Raw genomic sequence first — 21179 nt, forward strand, 5'->3', positions numbered from 1 at the left:
TGCTTTGTATGGTGTCCTCGAGGCCTGAAGGTTCAAAGCTTTGATCTGGTTATATCTGTTGATAAACTGTCTTCTTCTTGGCTCATTAAAAAAGGAGCTTGTTCCCAGCGCAGGCTTTAATTCTGAGTTCCAAATGACTGCTCAGATCTGACTTTTTGTTGTCCCGTTCACATTATTCTTTTCAATGTGGTCAGTATCAAATTCCAGTGTGAACTGTACACTGTTTTGAACTGACACACACACACACAAAGTGGAGGGTGACCTTATCTCTTGGTCCACATCACATCCTGGGTTGGTACCAAACCCAGTATCACCCTGCACATATGTTGGACAGGGATGTCGGGCACCACCAACAATTCCACCAGTGCTGCCTGAAGAGTATCCTCCACATTAGGTGGGATGACTACCACACCAACATCAGCATCCTGACTGAAACCAAGCTCCAGAGCATCAAGTGAGTCACCATCAAGAACCATCTTTGGTGCGTGGGTCATGTATTTAAGATGGATGACAGCTGACTTGACAAGCAGATCTTCTATTCCCAGGTGAGTGAAGGAAAACAGTCCAGAGGAGGGCAGAAGAAATGCTACAAGGACCTCCTGAAGCCCAACCTCAAGAGCTGCTCCATCGACTGGAAGCCCTTGGAAGAACAAACAAGGGACCGAACCAACAGGCAACCAGCAATCCACTTGGAAGTGGAAGTGTTTGAAAAAATGTGAACAAACAACAGAGGAGAAAGAGGAAGGAGAGAGAGAGCAAGATCCTGACCGGTAGAAGCTTCCCACAACAACCACAAGCAACATCTGTAAGAAACGGTAAGACTGGGCCTGTTCAGTCATTTCCGCATCGACCATCCTGGACAGGAATCAGCCAAGAGACCATCTTCCTTGCTACTGAGGGATTGCCACGGCAACACACAAGGTTCAACATTGCTGAGAGGCCGAGGAACCGCCTTCCTAAAAATACCCAAACAACCGGTCACTGGTTTCAGATAAATGACTGTGGACTCTTCCCCTAAATTTCACCTTCTGCTGCTACATATGGCAGCATGCTGCCATCACTGCTGTCTGAGAGCCTGTCATGACTGGATGTTTGAAATTAGTATGACATCGGGCAAACTGAAGTTCTTATTTCATTTGCCAAATCGACACCGGATGCAACCACACTCACTGATCCAGGTTTGAGACCAGATGAATCAGAATCAGAGGGCTTGTGCAGTATTGGCTGGGTTTCATTTAAACATTTCATTTCATTGTGTGGCCCTGTGACAGACTGGCGTCCTGTCCAGGGTGAACCCCACCTCACATCCTATGACTGCTGGTACAGGCTCCAGCCCCCCATGACCCTTAATTGGGGTAAGCAGGTATAGAAAACAAATGAATGAATAGTAAACACGTGTTTAGTCTATGTACACATGAAATTTTGCTGAGTAAAATTTACTCTGCTGGTGTAGCATTTGATCCCGGTCTAAATAGAGTAAATTACACTCTATCGTACAGTGAAATCAGCTCGACAGTTGTCGCAGACTGAACGGACGCCCATAAAAATTGGTCCAAACTGCCTCCACTGCGCATGTGTCATTCCGGACCACAGCAGCACATCTGACACAGAGTCTCAGAGAAACAAGGACGTTTAAACAGAAACGAGGCGATAATCGGTGATGCTTTGAAATGACCGACGCGCAGTGAACGCATCAGCTAGCAGCTCGTGTAGCCGCGGCACTCTGATCGCTTCCTCCATCAGTTATTATGGCATAATGGTGAATTTATGCAGACATGATCGTTGTACAAAAGCTTCAGATATCTGTCGCTGAGACAGATGATGACTGGAGGCAGTTTGAAGCAGAAACGAGGTGATAATCCGCAGTGAAGGCAAGATGGACCGATTTTTAGGGGGACCGTTCGGTCGGCGACACCGTCTGGTCAATGCAAGTGGTGTTATTCCAATAAGAGTTGATTTTACACTGTGTTGAGTTGATTTAGCTCTGTGATAGATTATATTTCACTCTAATTAGACTGGGATCAAATGTTTTCCCAGCAGAGTAAATTTTACTCAGCAAAATTTCCTGTGTACTGTGTTCTGCAAAAACATGTACACATTTATACAAAGACATACATGTAAACTAGATCTGCTGAGAGATTTGCAGGGGTCACAGCCCTGAATGTAATTTACCTCCCAAACCCCCACAAGAGCCACGTGACTCATGCAGCTGCAGGGACGTGGGTCAGACCCACAGAGCCATGCAGGCGACAACACGACCAGATATTTTCAGCACGTCCACGAAATCACAGCCGTTGCTTTCAGCATGTGCATGAGGTGTTGTGTGTGCAGGTAACTCTGGTGTATCTGCAGTCTCTCAGTCTGTATCTGCTAATATTCAAAATCTAATTTACCTTCATATCTGCTCAATTAAGTGTTTGAACGCCAACAACACTGACAGAAATATTCTCTTTGTTCTCCAGGTCAGAGGTGAGTGTCATATTTAGAAAAATATTCAGCTCAGTCCATTACCCAGTCACAACCTGAGTCACTCCACGTCACTTCATGTGATAAGGTCTAACCTGACCCACCCCGTGAACTCTCACACACACTCACACTCACGGCTGGATCAAGAGTGAAAATCTGACAGATGCATTTTTGCCCAATGATAAAATAAAAATCGTACGCGTCTCGTTATTCAATAATCTTCATTCTTTTATTTGCGTGCAACATACACTGTCACACTTCTTTTAATATATTTATTATACTTCATGGACCATAGTGAACACTTCTTATTTGTATAACTATGATGTCCTAAAAAAACAACACTATAACAAAAATTGACATGGTGGATTCTTGATCTCTGGACATAAATAGGAATAAACAAAATCTGTAGTTTTTGTCAAAAGCATTTCCTTTCAGACATTATTGGCATGAATGTCTTTCCATACATCTGAGCTGAGCTCTTGCAGCTGCTGTGCTGCACGTCAGGATGTAATTTGTAAAGAAATACAGCACGTCTCATTTTGGGAGGAAAAAATGTTTTAGTCGACTGTAGTTTCTTGTCTGTATTGCAACGTTTGTAAGAGGTGTCATTTTATTTAAAGCGGCAATTCATTTTGAAGTCATTAATTCTGAGTGGACTGTTGTGTGGGCCGCTGAAGAGGAGGTACTGCTGGCCCACCACCACCAGAGGGCGCCCTGCCTGGAGTGCGGGCTCCAGGCACCAGAGGGCGCCGCCGCCTCACGGGAGCAGCCTCGGTGACAGCTGTCACCCATCACCTGAGACAGCTGACGGCAATCATCAGTGGGGTATATCAGCAGGACGGCATCTCCACCTCATTGCCGAGATATCGTTCTACCTGGAAGGTAATATTCTCAGCTGACTGCTTGACAGTAACCTTTTGTGACTTTTGTGAGTGATAACAGACCTTTTTTCCAACGAGAGGTGGAGGTAGCTTTCCTGCCGTGTGGATTACTGGGTGCAAACGCGCCCACCTTTAATTGTGTTTTTGTTCCTCGCCAGCAGTACCAGGTCCGACACGCAGAGGCAGTGGCCACCTGGGAGTTCGGGACTTGGCGGCTCCAGTATACCCGGGGTCCTGTGGCGGAGGAAGCCGTGTGGTACCGGTCTTACCTTGGAGAGGCGTCTCCTATCTTCGAGCCTGCCCACACGACACTTTTGTAAATTGACTGTTGTCCATTTCTGTGATTGGTTGTATTCGTTGTGCACATTCACAACAGTAAAGCGTTGTTATTTGACTTACTCCATTGTCCGTTCATTTGCGCCCCCTGTTGTGGGTCCGTGTTCCTACACTTTCCCAACAGGATATCTCGGCCAGCGTCATGGATCCCGAGGGGCGTCAACCGGCTGTTGAACGGCCAATGGAAGAACAAGGCGCACAGGCGTCCGCAGGAGGGGTAATCGGTGAGTTACAGCGGATCCTCACCGCTTTCACGACTCGGTTAGAATCGATGGCCGAGCAGAACGCCCTCCTGAACCGCAGGGTGGAGGCTCTCGCCGCGCAGGTGGAAGCGCGCCCTCCGGGCGCCGCTGCGGCTCTCCCTCCCGTAGACCCTGTGCGTGACAGCGACGTTCCACTGGTTGTCCAACGACCCCCCCCCACCATCCTCTGAAGCATACATAAGCCCCCCAGAGCCGTACGGAGGCTGTGTGGAGACGTGCGCGGATTTCCTTATGCAGTGTTCGCTCGTCTTCGCACAGCGTCCCGTCATGTACGCGACCGACGCTAGCAAGGTAGCTTATGTGATAAATCTGCTTCGTGGTGAGGCACGCGCTTGGGCTACAGCGCTCTGGGAGCAAAAGTCACGGCTCCTTCAGACATATGATGGGTTTGTGAGGGAGCTCAGAACAGTGTTCGATCACCCTAATAGAGGAGAGACCGCTTCAGCCGTGCTGCTGTCAATGAGACAGGGGCGCCGGAGCGCAGCTGCCTATGCAGTCGACTTCCGCATCGCGGCTGCGAGGTCCGGCTGGAATAACACTGCCCTCCGCGCCGCCTTCGTAAATGGACTGTCATTGGTCCTCAAGGAGCACCTGGTGGCTAAGGACGAACCGCGGGATTTGGATGGGCTTATCGATCTTGTCATACGATTAGACAATCGGTTAAATGAGCGCCGTCGGGAACGAGACGAAGGGCGTGGCCAGGCACGCGTCGTCCCTCTCCCTTCCGGTTCCGACCGCGTTCCGCCCTCCCCACGCTCCACGGCCCCTGCGCTCCGTGCGATCACAGCTCCCCCTGCTGACGAAGCTATGGACACGAGTAGGGCAACATTTAGGGCACCGGTCACACAAAGGAGGCTGGCCCGCGGAGCGTGTTTTGTTTGTGGCTCGATTGAGCATCAGGTACGAGACTGCCCCGAACGGTTAAACACCAACGCCCGCCCCTAGACACTGGGCTAGGGGGGGGCCGAGACGTTCACGTGGGACACACCCACATCGCCACACGACTCCCAGTTACAATCCTTTATGAGGATTTAACCCTGAAGGCCCCAGCACTGGTGGACACGGGCTCAGAAGGGAATTTGCTTGATAGCAAATGGGCCAGGGAGATAGGGTTCCCTCTGGTGGCGCTTACCTCGCCTGTGCAGGTACGGGCACTAGATGGCTCCCTACTCCCTCCAATCACCCACAAGACACCACCAGTAACTCTGGTGGTGTCGGGGAATCACCGGGAGGAGATCGAGTTTTTTGTAACTCCGGCCACCTCCCGTGTGATTTTAGGTTTTCCCTGGATGTTGAAGCACAATCCCCGGATCGATTGGCCGTCCGGGGTAGTGGTCCAGTGGAGCGAGACCTGCCATCGGGTATGTTTAGGTTCCTCGGGTCCTCCCGGTTCCCAGGCCAGGGAGGAGGTCAGAGCCCCGCCCAATCTAGGGACGGTGCCGGTGCAGTACCATGACCTTGCGGAGGTGTTCAGCAAGGATCTGGCACTCACCCTTCCCCCGCACCGCCCGTATGATTGTGCCATTGATTTGGTTCCAGGCGTTGAGTTCCCGTCCAGCAGGCTGTACAACCTCTCACGACCTGAACGCGAATCAATGGAGACCTACATCCGGGACTCTTTGGCTGCCGGGTTGATCCGGAATTCCACCTCCCCGATGGGTGCGGGTTTCTTTTTTGTGGGGAAAAAGGATGGCGGATTACGTCCATGCATTGATTACAGGGGGCTGAACGAAATCACGGTTCGTAACCGATACCCCTTACCCTTGTTGGATTCGGTGTTCACGCCCCTGCATGGAGCCAAGATATTCACCAAGCTTGATCTTAGGAATGCGTATCACCTGGTTCGGATCCGGAAGGGAGACGAGTGGAAGACGGCATTTAACACCCCGTTAGGTCATTTTGAGTACCTGGTCATGCCGTTCGGTCTTACAAATGCTCCCGCGACGTTCCAAGCATTGGTTAATGATGTCTTGCGGGACTTCCTGCACCGATTCGTCTTCGTATATTTAGACGACATACTCATCTTTTCTCCGGATCCTGAGACCCATGTCCGACATGTACGTCAGGTCCTGCAGCGGTTATTGGAGAACCGGCTGTTTGTTAAGGGCGAGAAGTGTGAGTTTCACCGCACCTCTTTGTCCTTCCTGGGGTTCATCATCTCCCCCGACTCCGTCGCTCCTGATCCGGCCAAGGTTGCAGCGGTGAGAGAAGAGGAGGTACTGCTGGCCCACCACCACCAGAGGGCGCCCTGCCTGGAGTGCGGGCTCCAGGCACCAGAGGGCGCCGCCGCCTCACGGGAGCAGCCTCGGTGACAGCTGTCACCCATCACCTGAGACAGCTGACGGCAATCATCAGTGGGGTATATCAGCAGGACGGCATCTCCACCTCATTGCCGAGATATCGTTCTACCTGGAAGGTAATATTCTCAGCTGACTGCTTGACAGTAACCTTTTGTGACTTTTGTGAGTGATAACAGACCTTTTTTCCAACGAGAGGTGGAGGTAGCTTTCCTGCCGTGTGGATTACTGGGTGCAAACGCGCCCACCTTTAATTGTGTTTTTGTTCCTCGCCAGCAGTACCAGGTCCGACACGCGGAGGCAGTGGCCACCTGGGAGTTCGGGACTTGGCGGCTCCAGTATACCCGGGGTCCTGTGGCGGAGGAAGCCGTGTGGTACCGGTCTTACCTTGGAGAGGCGTCTCCTATCTTCGAGCCTGCCCACACGACACTTTTGTAAATTGACTGTTGTCCATTTCTGTGATTGGTTGTATTCGTTGTGCACATTCACAACAGTAAAGCGTTGTTATTTGACTTACTCCATTGTCCGTTCATTTGCGCCCCCTGTTGTGGGTCCGTGTTCCTACACTTTCCCAACACGGACTCTGTCTCAGCAGAGAGCCGCGCAGCGTTTGGAGCTGTGCCAACAGAACGGAGGATGATTCTCGTTTCTTGACTGCAACAAGACAAGAGTCCCAGTTAGTGACTTTAATCCACACAAAAGTTACTCGTGATATTTTAATGGCTTTGAGAGGGGTTAAGAAGCGGACTTGCCGTTTCTGAAGAGCAGCGAATCAAAGAGCCAACGAGCTAGTGGATCGAAGCATTGCTTCAATGGTTCATGCTTCAAAGTGGAGTCGCGCTGACAATGACAATAGTTTATTCTCAGAAAGTCACCCCTGGTGGGGTATGAGAGAACAACAGTAATACACATTATTAAATCAAATCAATTTTATTTATATAGCGCCAAATCACAACAAACAGTCGCCCCAAGGCGCTTTATATTGTAAGGCAAAAGCCATACAATAATTACAGAAAAACCCCAACGGTCAAAACGACCCCCTGTGAGCAAGCACTTGGCGACAGTGGGAAGGAAAAACTCACTTTTAACAGGAAGAAACCTCCAGCAGAACCAGGCTCAGGGAGGGGCAGTCTTTTGCTGGGACTGGTTGGGGCTGAAGGGAGAGAATCAGGAAAAAGACATGCTGTGGAGGGGAGCAGAGATCAATCACCAATGATTAAATGCAGAGTGGTGCATACAGAGCAAAAAGAGAAAGAAACAGTGCATCATGGGAAACCCCCAGCAGTCTAACTCTATAGCAGCATAACTAAGGGATGGTTCAGGGTCACCTGATCCAGGCCTAACTATAAGCTTTAGCAAAAAGGAAAGTTTTAAGCCTAATCTTAAAAGTAGAGAGGGTGTCTGTCTCCCTGATCCGAATTGGGAGCTGGTTCCACAGGAGAGGAGCCTGAAAGCTGAAGGCTCTGCCTCCCATTCTACTCTTAAAAACCATAGGAACTACAAGTAAGCCTGCAGTCTGAGAGCGAAGCGCTCTATTGGGGTGATATGGTACTAAGAGGTCCTAAAGATAAGATGGGACCTGATTATTCAAAACCTTATAAGTAAGAAGAAGAATTTTAAATTCTATTCTAGAATTAACAGGAAGCCAATGAAGAGAAGCCAATATGGGTGAGATATGCTCTCTCCTTCTAGTCCCTGTCAGTACTCTAGCTGCAGCATTTTGAATTAACTGAAGGCTTTTCAGGGAACTTTTAGGACAACCTGATAATAATGAATTACAATAGTCCAGCCTAGAAGAAATAAATGCATGAATTAGTTTTTCAGCATCACTCTGAGACAAGACCTTTCTAATTTTAGAGATATTGCGCAAATGTAAAAAAGCAGTCCTACATATTTGCTTAATATGCGCATTGAAGGACATATCCTGATTAAAAATGACTCCAAGATTTCTCACAGTATTACTAGAGGTCAGGGTAATGCCATCCAGAGTAAGGATCTGGTTAGACACCATGTTTCTAAGATTAGTGGCGCCAAGTACAATAACTTCAGTTTTATCTGAATTTAAAAGCAGGAAATTAGAGGTCATCCATGTCTTTATGTCTGTAAGACATTCCTGCAGTTTAACTAATTGGTGTGTGTCCTCTGACTTCATGGATAGATAAAGCTGGGTATCATCTGCGTAACACTGAAAATTTAAGCAATGCTTTCTAATAATACTGCCTAAGGGAAGCATGTATAAAGTGAATAAAACTGGTCCTAGCACAGAACCTTGTGGAACTCCATAATTAACCTTAGTCTGTGAAGAAGACTCCCCATTTACATGAACAAATTGTAATCTATTAGATAAATATGATTCAAACCACCGCAGCGCAGTGCCTTTAATACCTATGGCATGCTCTAATCTCTGTAATAAAATTTTATGGTCAACAGTATTAAAAGCAGCTCTGAGGTCTAACAGAACAAGCACAGAGATGAGTCCACTGTCTGAGGCCATAAGAAGATCATTCGTGTCAAAAGTCTGGCTGCAGCATTTTGAACCAACTGGCGAGCCCTAATGCTAGACTGTGGTAAACCAGAAAATAGAATATTGCAGTAGTCCAACACAAAACACAAAATATTATATTATTATAATAATTATAATATTATAACACAAAATATAAAAATATAAAAAGAGATGGCAAACAGTTACAGGCAGGTGTGGGCGGTGAAGAAAAAAAATTATAAAGTAACTGTAATTGACTATCTTAAGTAGAAGTAGGCCATGATGTACAAACAGAACATGTCTAGAAAAACAAAACAAATGAAACTCAGAAATTGAATGGCTTTAGCCATGTAATGACATATCTGGACATAAACGACTAGGTAAAAATACACGACTAGGAGTTACTAACTACGTGCTAACTGATTTATTTACAGAAAATCTAAATATCTAAAAATCTAAGTAAAACGAATAAAACAAATGGTTATATACAGAGAAAATGAAATGTGGCTGACTAGTATTGTATTTGAGTATGAGATGATGTTGTAGGACTAGAAAAGGCGTCATTTGATACAGTGGATCATCATATTCTACTTGATAGGCTGGAAAATCATTTTGGGATTACTGGGAGTGCCCTTGCATGGCTGACATCATACTTGACCAGTTGTTCTCACTGTGTTTTGTACAGTAACACTACCTCTAACCTTAGTGACATGAAATTTGCGGTTCCACAGGGGTCTGTCTTAGGCCCCATCCCCTCATTACCCCATCCCCGTAGAGACGGTGCCTGCTCCCAGACCACCAACAACCAGTAAAAATCTATTTAAGCATAAAAAAACAAAAAGAAAAAATAATATAGCACCTTCAACTGCACCACAGACTAAAACAGTTAAATGTGGTCTATTAAACATTAGGTCTCTCTCTAAGTCCCTGTTAGTAAATGATATAATAACTGATCAACATATTGATTTATTCTGCCTTACAGAAACCTGGTTAGAGCAGGATGTATATGTTAGTTTAAATGAGTCAACACCCCCGAGTCACACTAACTGCCAGAACGCTCGTAGCACGGGCCGAGGCAGAGGATTAGCAACAATCTTCCATTCCAGCTTATTAATTAATCCAAAACCCAGACAGAGGTTTAATTCATTTGAAAGCTTGACTCTTAGTCTTGTCCATCCAAATTGGAAGTCCCAAAAACCAGTTTTATTTGTTATTATCCATCGTCCACCTGGTCGTTACTGAGTTTCTCTGTGAATTTTCAGACCTTTTGTCTGACTTAGTGCTTAGCTCAGATAAGATAATTATAGTGGGCGATTTTAACATCCACACAGATGCTGAGAATGACAGCCTCAACACTGCATTTAATCTATTATTAGATTGAATTGGCTTTGCTCAAAATGTAAATGAGTCCACCCACCACTTTAATCATATCTTAGCTCTTGTTCTGACTTATGGTATGGAAATTGAAGACTTAACAGTATTCCCTGAAAACTCCCTTCTGTCTGATCATTTCTTAATAACATTTACATTTACTCTGATGGACTACCCAGCAGTGGGGAATAAGTTTCATTACAGTAGAAGTCTTTCAGAAAGCGCTGTAACTATGATTCCTTCTTTATGTTCTCTAATGCCATATAACAACACAGTGCAGAGTAGCTACCTAAACTCTGTGAGTGAGATAGAGTATCTCGTCAATAGTTTTACATCCTCATTGAGGACAACTTTGGATGCTGTAGCTCCTCTGAAAAAGAGAGCCTTAAATCAGAAGTGCCTGACTCCGTGGTATAACTCACAAACTCGCAGCTTAAAGCAGATAACCCGTAAGTTGGAGAGGAAATGGCGTCTCACTAATTTAGAAGATCTTCACTTAGCCTGGAAAAAGAGTCTGTTGCTCTATAAAAAAGCCCTCCGTAAAGCTAGGACATCTTACTACTCATCACTAATTGAAGAAAATAAGAACAACCCCAGGTTTCTTTTCAGCACTGTAGCCAGGCTGACAAAGAGTCAGAGCTCTATTGAGCCAAGTATTCCTTTAACTTTAACTAGTAATGACTTCATGACTTTCTTTGCTAATAAAATTTTAACTATTAGAGAAAAAATTACTCATAACCATCCCAAAGACATATCATTCTCTTTGGCTGCTTTCAGTGATGCCGGTATTTGGTTAGACTCTTTCTCTCAGATTGTTCTGTCTGAGTTATTTTCATTAGTTACTTCCTCCAAACCATCAACATGTCTATCAGACCCCATTCCTACCAGGCTGCTCAAGGAAGCCCTACCATTAATTAATGCTTCGATCTTAAATATGATCAATCTATCTTTATTAGTTGGCTATGTACCACAGGCTTTTAAGGTGGCAGTAATTAAACCATTACTTAAAAAGCCATCACTTGACCCAGCTATCTTAGCTAATTATAGGCCAATCTGCAACCTTCCTTTTCTCTCAAAAATTCTTGAAAGGGTAGTTGTAAAACAGCTAACTGATCATCTGCAGAGGAATGGTCTATTTGAAGAGTTTCAGTCAGGTTTTAGAATTCATCATAGTACAGAAACAGTATTAGTGAAGGTTACAAATGATCTTCTTATGGCCTCAGACAGTGGACTCATCTCTGTGCTTGTTCTGTTAGACCTCAGTGCTGCTTTTGATACTATTGACCATAAAATTTTATTACAGAGATTAGAGCATGCCATAGGTATTAAAGGCACTGCGCTGCGGTGGTTTGAATCATATTTATCTAATAGCTTACAATTTGTTCATGTAAATGGGGAATCTTCTTCACAGACTAAGGTTAATTATGGAGTTCCACAAGGTTCTGTGCTAGGACCAATTTTATTCACTTTATACATGTTTCCCTTAGGCAGTATTATTAGACAGCATTGCTTAAATTTTCATTGTTACGCAGATGATACCCAGATTTATCTATCCATGAAGCCAGAGGACACACCAATTAGCTAAACTGTAGGATTGTCTTACAGACATAAAGACATGGATGACCTCTAATTTCCTGCTTTTAAACTCAGATAAAACTGAAGTTATTGTACTTGGCCCCACAAATCTTAGAAACATGGTGTCTAACCAGATCCTTACTCTGGATGGCATTACCCTGACCTCTAGTAATACTGTGAGAAATCTTGGAGTCATTTTTTATCAGGATATGTCATTCAATGCGCATATTAAACAAATATGTAGGACTGCTTTTTTGCATTTGCGCAATATCTCTAAAATTAGAAAGGTCTTGTCTCTGAGTGATGCTGAAAAACTAATTCATGCATTTATTTCCTCTAGGCTGGACTATTGTAATTCATTATTATCAGGTTGTCCTAAAAGTTCCCTGAAAAGCCTTCAGTTAATTCAAAATGCTGCAGCTAGAGTACTGACAGGGACTAGAAGGAGAGAGCATATCTCACCCATATTGGCCTCTCTTCATTGGCTTCCTGTTAATTCTAGAATAGAATTTAAAATTCTTCTTCTTACTTATAAGGTTTTGAATAATCAGGTCCCATCTTATCTTAGGGACCTCATAGTACCATATCACCCCAATAGAGCGCTTCGCTCTCAGACTGCAGGCTTACTTGTAGTTCCTAGGGTTTTTAAGATTAGAATGGGAGGCAGAGCCTTCAGCTTTCAGGCTCCTCTCCTGTGGAACCAGCTCCCAATTCAGATCAGGGAGACAGACACCCTCTCTACTTTTAAGATTAGGCTTAAAACTTTCCTTTTTGCTAAAGCTTATAGTTAGGGCTGGATCAGGTGACCTTGAACCATCCCTTAGTTATGCTGCTATAGACTTAGACTGCTGGGGGGTTCCCATGATGCACTGAGTGTTTCTTTCTCTTTTTGCTCTGAATGCACCACTCTGCATTTAATCATTAGTGATTGATCTCTGCTCCCCTCCACAGCATGTCTTTTTCCTGGTTCTCTCCCTCAGCCCCAACCAGTCCCAGCAGAAGACTGCCCCTCCCTGAGCCTGGTTCTGCTGGAGGTTTCTTCCTGTTAAAAGGGAGTTTTTCCTTCCCAGTGTCGCCAAGTGCTTGCTCACAGGGGGTCGTTTTGACCGTTGGGGTTTTTACGTAATTATTGTATGGCCTTGCCTTACAATATAAAGCGCCTTGGGGCAACTGTTTGTTGTGATTTGGCGCTATATAAATAAAATTGATTTGATTTGGTTAAGCGTTGGGCTTGAGACCAGAGGATCCTTGGTTCAGTTCCCAGCGTGACCAGAAAATCACTAAGGGCCCTTGGGCAAGGTCCTTAATCTCCTAGTTGCTCCTGGTGTGTAGTGGGCGTCTTGCATGGCAGCAGCCTGACATTGGGGTGAATGTGAGGCATTGATGTGTAAAGCGCTTTGAGCGTCTGATGCAGATGGAAAAGCGCTATATAAATGCAGTCCATTTATATAGCACCCCTTGGGCACATATTGCGGCGTTTTGGGATTACCTTTCACTGCTATGCAGATGATACTCAGTTATACATGCCGATAACTGCTGGTAATCTCGTTCACATAAAATCCTTAAAAGATTGCCTTGCAGCAGTGAGAAGTTGGATGTCTAGAAACTTCCTACTTTTAAACTCTGATAAGACTGAAATGATGGTTCTTGGTCCAGTGAGACATCGGCATCAATTTGACCAGTTAACGCTCAGCCTCGGCTCGTGTGTCATACATCACACTGACAAAGTGAGAAACCTTGTGGTAACTGTTGATCCTTCATTGTACTTTGGCCTCCACATTAGAAATATTACTAGGACTGCTTTCTTCCACCTGCGAAATATAGTGAAGATTCGTCCCATCCTGTCTATAGCTGATGCTGAGATGCTGATCCATGCGTTCATCTTTTCTAGATTGGACTACTGCAATGTTCTATTTTCTGGTTTACCGCAGTCTAGCATTAGGGCTCTCCAATTGGTTCAAAATGCTGCAGCCAGACTTTTGACACGAAGCAGAAAGTTTGACCACATTACACCCATTTTGGCATCTCTTCACTGGCTTCCTATCCCAGTGAGATCAGATTTTAAGGTTCTGCTACTAACCTATAAAACTATTCATGGACTGGCACCTCCCTACCTAGCTGACCTAATTAAACCTTACGTACCGGCCCGGGCTTTACGTTCTCAGGGTGCAGAACTACTTTGTGTCCCTTGAAGTCTGCGGGTCATAGAGCTTTCTCTTATCGTGCCCCTATTCCGTCAATAAAACAATCAGATTCTGTGGAGATTTTCAAGTCCAGACTTAAGACACACTTTTTTTCCCCATTCATATGGCTAGCATACTGGTACAGTTTTGTTTTACGCTTTTTGTTGTGGCTGGCATGCCTGGCTGGCTTTTGTTTGTCTTCTGTTTCTGTCTTTTGGTTTTCCTTCCAGGTGGTGCGCATTTGGGACTGAGTGGCTGTGTGGCTGAGTTATCAGGACCTCACCCTGATCACCTGCGGCTCGTCAGGACTCACAGCTCTGGTGCATCTACATGGATTGGAACATGGTGGCATTTAAGTCTGGAGTACACAGTGTGTATTTGCCAGAGACTCGACCTTGTGACCAGACGGGTGAGATCGTCGTCTCGAGAGCCATCTCATCATCAGTGGATGCAGAGAACGTCCAGGTTTAATGCATGGTCTGTGAAAGAGGAGAGGGTGAGGTCTCACGCTCGTCAGCACACTTCCTGAGGTACGTTAGGTTTTGTGACTAACATTTGTACAGTCAGTAAATGTGGTGTCCCTCACACCTTATTATATTGAGCTGTTATGTTAGTCATTTTAATCAGCTTCCACTGCAGTGAGTTTGTGAACTGGCTGTTCCATGCCTGCAGGGAGGGAAGCTGATTAGTAATTAAGCCAGGAAGTGTTTGCTGTTTGTACACCTTTGAGCGGTCTCTCTCTGTGTGTGGAGTGTGAACTCACATGATGATTTCTTCTTTCACAGACTCGGTTTGTCGCAGCCACCTGGGGGGTGTCGGCGGGGTCCTTGGGTCCGAATTGTTTCTGGCTCTGGACCGTTAGTGCAGCTGGGAGCACACCGTATATCCACCTCGCAGACCGCGCACTCATTTGTTACATTTATCAATCAATCAATCAATTTTTTTATATAGCGCCAAATCACAACAAACAGTTGCCCCAAGGCGCTTTATATTGTAAGGCAAGGCCATACAATAATTATGTAAAACCCCAACGGTCAAAACGACCCCCTGTGAGCAAGCACTTGGCTACAGTGGGAAGGAAAAACTCCCTTTTAACAGGAAGAAACCTCCAGCAGAACCAGGCTCAGGGAGGGGCAGTCTTCTGCTGGGACTGGTTGGGGCTGAGGGAGAGAACCAGGAAAAAGACATGCTGTGGAGGGGAGCAGAGATCGATCACTAATGATTAAATGCAGAGTGGTGCATACAGAGCAAAAAGAGAAAGAAACAGTGCATCATGGGAACCCCCCAGCAGTCTATGTCTATAGCAGCATAACTAAGGGATGGTTCAGGGTCACCTGATCCAGCCCTAACTATAAGCTTTAGCAAAAAGTAGAGAGGGTGTCTGTCTCCCTGATCTGAATTGGGAGCTGGTTCCACAGGAGAGGAGCCTGAAAGCTGAAGGCTCTGCCTCCCATTCTACTCTTACAAACCCTAGGAACTACAAGTAAGCCTGCAGTCTGAGAGCGAAGCGCTCTATTGGGCTGATATGGTACTACGAGGTCCCTAAGATAAGATGGGACCTGATTATTCAAAACCTTATAAGTAAGAAGAAGAATTTTAAATTCTATTCTAGAATTAACAGGAAGCCAATGAAGAGAGGCCAATATGGGTGAGATATGCTCTCTCCTTCTAGTCCCCGTCAGTACTGTACTTTATCACATCACTGTTATGTTTATTAAACCCTGTTATCCTTTGTACCGTGCTCTGCTTATTTTATACTGGGTCCTTCAGACGCTGGTCGGTTCTCCGGGCTGCGTCCGACATATAACAGTAGTCTCTGGCCAAACATCACGGACCCAGTGGTAGCAGAGACGGTAACGCGCCAGGAAGGCGGCAGCAGACGTTCAGAAGTTATCCGGATCAGTTGCGGGTGCTCTCCGCCCGGATGGTGCGTGTTTGAGAACCCATTACTGAATACTGATTCGTGCTCTCTTGCAGCCGTGTTTCCTGTGTTTGTGCCTTATCCGTGGGTCGTGGTGGAGTGTGACTGGCGACGGCTTCCCGTCACGCTCCGACCGGATAAGAGGTTTAAACGGGAGCTGCAAGAGTGTGTCTGTAATGGGTGAACGCGCACGGCGGAGCTCTGTGGCACGGGTCGCTGAGCTTCCCGTGTTACAGTTGTAGCCCCGTTTCCCCGGATGAAGATAACTACTGCGTCTGTTGTGTCAGCTCCGGTGTTATTTAGTTGAAACACATTTTGGTTGTGTGTTACACAGAGCTGCTCACAGGAAAAGCAGCTTGAGTTTGTTTTCTCAGTTACCAAAGGGGGTTTTTCATTTTTAGCACTCTGGCTCCCTCTGTTTGTGACTGAGTCACATTACCGTTAAGCTCTTAAGTTGGAACAGGTGTGTTCCATTTGTTTGAGCTTGACGGTATAAAACACTTATTAGTTTTGTCTTGATTCATTTTTTGTGGGTGTTTTTTGAGTTGGTTTTTGTGTGGGATTTTTTTACACTTTTTAGTGTTCTGGGGTCGTGACCCTGCAGTTCTGTTTGGAGCATGAAAAGGACCCAAGCAACTTTATGTTAGTCTTTCTTTTTTTTTTCTTTTAGTTTCACCTCCCCAGGGTTTGATGGGACGGTCCCCTGGGGGGTGATGGGGGGGTAATTGGGTTGTTTTTTCTTTTTTTTTTTTTTTGTTATGCCCTCTCTTCTCCTCTGACTCCAGCCGTGTGAGCCGTACGTGTCGGCGTTGCTGGAGTGGTGCAGTTTGGTTATGCTGGGCGTTTCCCAGGTAACCTCTGCACCTGGGAGGGGGGGGGGGGTCTGGGGTGTTGTTGGGTTTTTTTTTGTTTGTTGATTCCCTGTTCCACCTCCGGCTTCAGCGCGGCTTTGAGCCGTCTGCCATCGGCGTGGCTGAGGTTTGGGGCAGTGGGATATACCCGCAGCTGGTGGCTGGTTTGGAAGTCGGAGGAGTGGCGCCGTTTTGTGCCGTCTGCCATAACCGCTGTTCCACTCCTCCCGGTTGGCTTCTGGGGTATAGTCACGGTTGGTGACGCTGGACGTGCTTCCAGTTTCCACTGCGCCAAGGGGGTGGGGTTGGGGTTGTTTTGTTTGTATGTTTTTTTTTCTCTTTCCTTTTGTTTTTTCCCCCCAGTTTCCGCCCTCAGGGTGTGACTGTGGTGTCCTCTGGGGGAGGAAAGGACTGTGGGTCCATCTAGCCATAGACGGCCGGGGCTGGGTCCGTTGGTCATGAGGGGAGGAGTCTCCTGGGGTTGATGGAACGGTCCTCTGGGAGGCGCTGGGAGTCCCCGTGGGTGACCTTGGATCCCAGAGGGACCTCGGCTGTGGTTATTACTCCTGGAGCTGGCGGGATGTCCTCTGGGGGGTGTTGGTCCCTACATGTCGTCGGGGGGGGGGGGGGGGGTGTTAGCATTTTTATTTGCAAGCTTAAGTTTGGGTTGTTTTTCTTTTCTCCTCTTCCCGGGGTTTGATGGGACGGTCCTCTGGGGAGGGGGGGGTGGTTTGGTTGTTTGTGTTTGTCTTTTTTGTTTTATGACTAATCAGACTGTGAACATGGTTGGACAAAGGTTGACCGCACAGGTTTAAGAACTCCTGGCCACACCTGTGCTAATTGACAGACAGAAACAAAGGCAAAGATGCAGCCAGAGGAGAAGACATCAACCATTCTGTTAAATGAAGATTCTGTTGGAAGATGTATGCAGATACAGTTTCCAGCCATGGTCCCTGGAGGGGGGTGTTCTCCTGGGCCAGGTTTGTGTGGTCGCCGGGAGGCTTCCCGTGAGGGTGGGGTGCTGTTGTGGCTGGCGTGCCTGGCTGGCTTTTGTTTGTCTTCTGTTTCTGTCTTTTGGTTTTCCTTCCAGGTGGTGCGCATTTGGGACTGAGTGGCTGTGTGGCTGAGTTATCAGGACCTCACCCTGATCACCTGCGGCTCGTCAGGACTCACAGCTGTGGTGCATCTACACGGATTGGAAGATGGTGGCATTTAAGTCTGGAGTACACAGTGTGTATTTGCCAGAGACTCGACCTTGTGACCAGACGGGTGAGATCGTCGTCTCGAGAGCCATCTCATCATCAGTGGATGCAGAGAACATCCAGGTTTGATGCATGGTCTGTGAAAGAGGAGAGGGTGAGGTCTCACGCTCGTCAGCACACTTCCTGAGGTACGTTAGGTTTTGTGACTAACATTTGTACAGTCAGTAAATGTGGTGTCCCTCACACCTTATTATATTGAGCTGTTATGTTAGTCGTTTTAATCAGCTTCCACTGCAGTGAGTTTGTGAACTGGCTGTTCCATGCCTGCAGGGAGGGAAGCTGATTAGTAATTAAGCCAGGAAGTGTGTGCTGTTTGTACACCTTTGAGCGGTCTCTCTCTCTGTGTGGAGTGTGAACTCACATGATGATTTCTTCTTTCACAGACTCGGTTTGTCGCGGCCACCTGGGGGGTGTCGGCGGGGTCCTTGGGTCCGAATTGTTTCTGGCTCTGGACCGTTAGTGCAGCTGGGAGCACACCGTATATCCACCTCGCAGACCGCGCACTCATTTGTTACATTTATCACATCACTGTTATGTTTATTAAAACCTGTTATCCTTTGTACCGTGCTCTGCTTATTTTATACTGGGTCCTTCAAACGCTGGTCAGTTCTCCGGGCTGCGTCCGACATATAACACTTTTTACTCTTTTAATTCATGTCATTAGTAATTGGAGCGTGCCGCGGCCTCAACTTTACCGAAATTCTGGGTCTTTTAGTGAAGTTTAGGGCTAGCAGCCGGCGATCACCTTAGTGTTTCTTCTGTTTATCTTGTTGATTAATGCTGGCAAATTATACAGTATTTTTTGTCTTTCTGATGCCTGATTCGTCCGTGAATTGTTCTGTAATTTATGTTTGTAGCATGGCCCAAGCAGAGGGTCACCCCTTTGAGTCTGGTCTGCTTGAGGTTTCTTCCTCAGAGGGAGTTTTTCCTTACCACTGTTGCTCTGGGAGTTGGTAAGGTTACACCTTACCTGTGTGAAGCGCCTTGAGGCAACTCTGTTGTGATTTGGCGCTATATAATGAAAATAAATTGAAAATTAAAAAAAATACTCGGCAAACCAAGCATTCAACACAGTCAAAACTATTCCATTTATTAATCCTATTAGTTCAACCAATATTTTGCACCACTTTCTACCAAAATTGGAGCAACTTTAACTTTTGACTCTTGTGCAAACTGAAACTGACCTTTCTTACCATTCTTGCTGTTTTTACCCCATAACTCTATAACATTCAGTCATAGATATCCCAAACTATACCTTTTTGGAATCTTTGTGATCAGACACATAATTTGGTATAGCTTTCAATATGATTGGAGCATTTTTTTGACCCTGTGTCATTCTTCATTGACCCCTACCTGGCCGTCATATTGGATTTTCATGTAGCACTTTTTTCTCAAACACTGATTTATGAAGAAACTTCATGACAAATCTGGTGCTTGTATCGCCATGTGAAGGATTGTTTCAGTTATCTGCTGCACTAAAGTAGAGCCCAAGTCTATCAACCTTCTCCTCAGTCCAGCCGAGCTTGTGTAAATCAAAACTGGGCCTACAGAAATGGTTGATTACAGAGCCGCTGCAGACCAGACCCCGAATATCCGACTTTATTTGTAAGTCCGTATGACTCTGAAACTCGGAAAAATCCGTAAAGGTTGACATGTATGGTCGGAAAACCACCGAAAATGTAATTTCAGTCATCACAGAAGGCCGTGGCTATTCACACAGCAAGACTCTGGTGGCAAAACTTGGAACTACTTGTATAAACAAGATGTCTTAACTCCTTTAATATTTTTCGATTTTAACAATTTTTTTTTTTTTTTTAAATTTGGCCATGTCCATAACTCTCATTTCAGTATTCGCACAGCAAGACTCTGGTGGCAGAATGCGCGCCGACCCTCATTTAATGCAGTATGTTTGTTTATAGAAGTAGTTCCAAGTTTTGCCACCAGAGTCTTGCCGTGCGAATAGCCACTTACATCAAAGAATGCCTTTCAAACACACTATTGTCTGAAAACTATTTATAAACCACTCACCGTTTCTTGTAGTGACGTTAAGCTCGAGTCAATCTGCTCGACACAGCATCGAGCTGTTTGAACCGAAAGTGTCAGTGAGCAGCGTTTCGAGCACGCCCCCATCACGTGACCACTGCAAGCGAGGCCTCGTTACGTCACACCACGTGTCGAGCTTCTGGGCGTATTGTTTGTAATATTGATTGGAAATGTGTTTGGCTTTTAACCAAAAAAATATTTGTAAGCAATAAGATACGTGAAGTATGTCTTAGGATTTTACATAGATGCTACCCTGTAAACAGTGTGATTTCAAAATTTCGTTTAAATGTTGACCCTCTCTGTTCATTTTGAAATAATTTTGAAGAATCAATTATTCATCGTTTCTGGGACTGTTCATACACACAATTTTTTTTGGAAAGATATAAGCTTGTTTGTGAAAAGAAAACTCAATTTGGACATTGAATTTGAATGTAAAGATGTAATTTTCTGTATTTTTTCTAAAAATACCTCTCCCCAAAAAGCGTTTATTTTGAATCTAATCCTAATGATGGCCAAATTTCATATTCATTGTTGTAAATACTCTCATCAAACACTTAAACTTGTTGTATTTAACTCCCTACTGACGTATTACTTGAACATTTGAGCCTTGTGTAATTCATTTAAACTGTTAAAAATATTCTGTATTTTTTATATTTATCTTGTATATTTTGGAACACTTGAGCCTTGTATAATTCATTTAAACTGTTAAAAATATTCTGTATTTTTTATATTTATTTTGTATATTTTGGAACACTTGAGCCTTGTATAATTCATTTAAACTGTTAAAAATATTCTGTATTTTTTTATATTTATTTTGTATATTTTGGAACACTTGAGCCTTGTATAATTCATTTAAACTGTTAAAAATATTCTGTATTTTTTATATTTATTTTGTATATTTTGGAACACTTGAGCCTTGTATAATTCATTTAAACTGTTAAAAATATTCTGTATTTTTTTATATTTATTTTGTATATTTTGGAACTCTTTAGCCTTGTATAATTAATTTAAACTGTTAAAAATATTCTGTATTTTTTTATATTTATTTTGTATATTTTGGAACACTTTAGCCTTGTATAATTAATTTAAACTGTTAAAAATATTCTGTATTTTTTTATATTTATTTTGTATATTTTGGAACACTTGAGCCTTGTATAATTAATTTAAACTGTTAAAAATATTCTGTATTTTTTATATTTATTTTGTATATTTTGGAACACTTGAGCCTTGTATAATTAATTTAAACTG

At 44.9% G+C, this 21179-nt stretch overlaps 1 protein-coding gene across 1 annotated transcript in view; it reads right to left on the bottom strand.

Moving 5' to 3' along the window:
- The window catches only part of LOC117521319, a 53794-nt gene extending 33785 nt beyond the window's left edge, over nt 1–20009 (bottom strand). The window contains exon 1 of the mRNA XM_034182633.1: nt 19917–20009. The gene's annotated coding sequence lies outside the window, so the exon portion shown is untranslated. The remainder of the gene's footprint in view (nt 1–19916) is intronic.
- Between the last annotated feature and the right edge of the window lie 1170 nt (nt 20010–21179).

The sequence above is a fragment of the Thalassophryne amazonica genome, chromosome 12, assembly GCF_902500255.1.
Source record: "Thalassophryne amazonica chromosome 12, fThaAma1.1, whole genome shotgun sequence".
In the NCBI taxonomy this organism is placed as follows: domain Eukaryota; kingdom Metazoa; phylum Chordata; class Actinopteri; order Batrachoidiformes; family Batrachoididae; genus Thalassophryne; species Thalassophryne amazonica.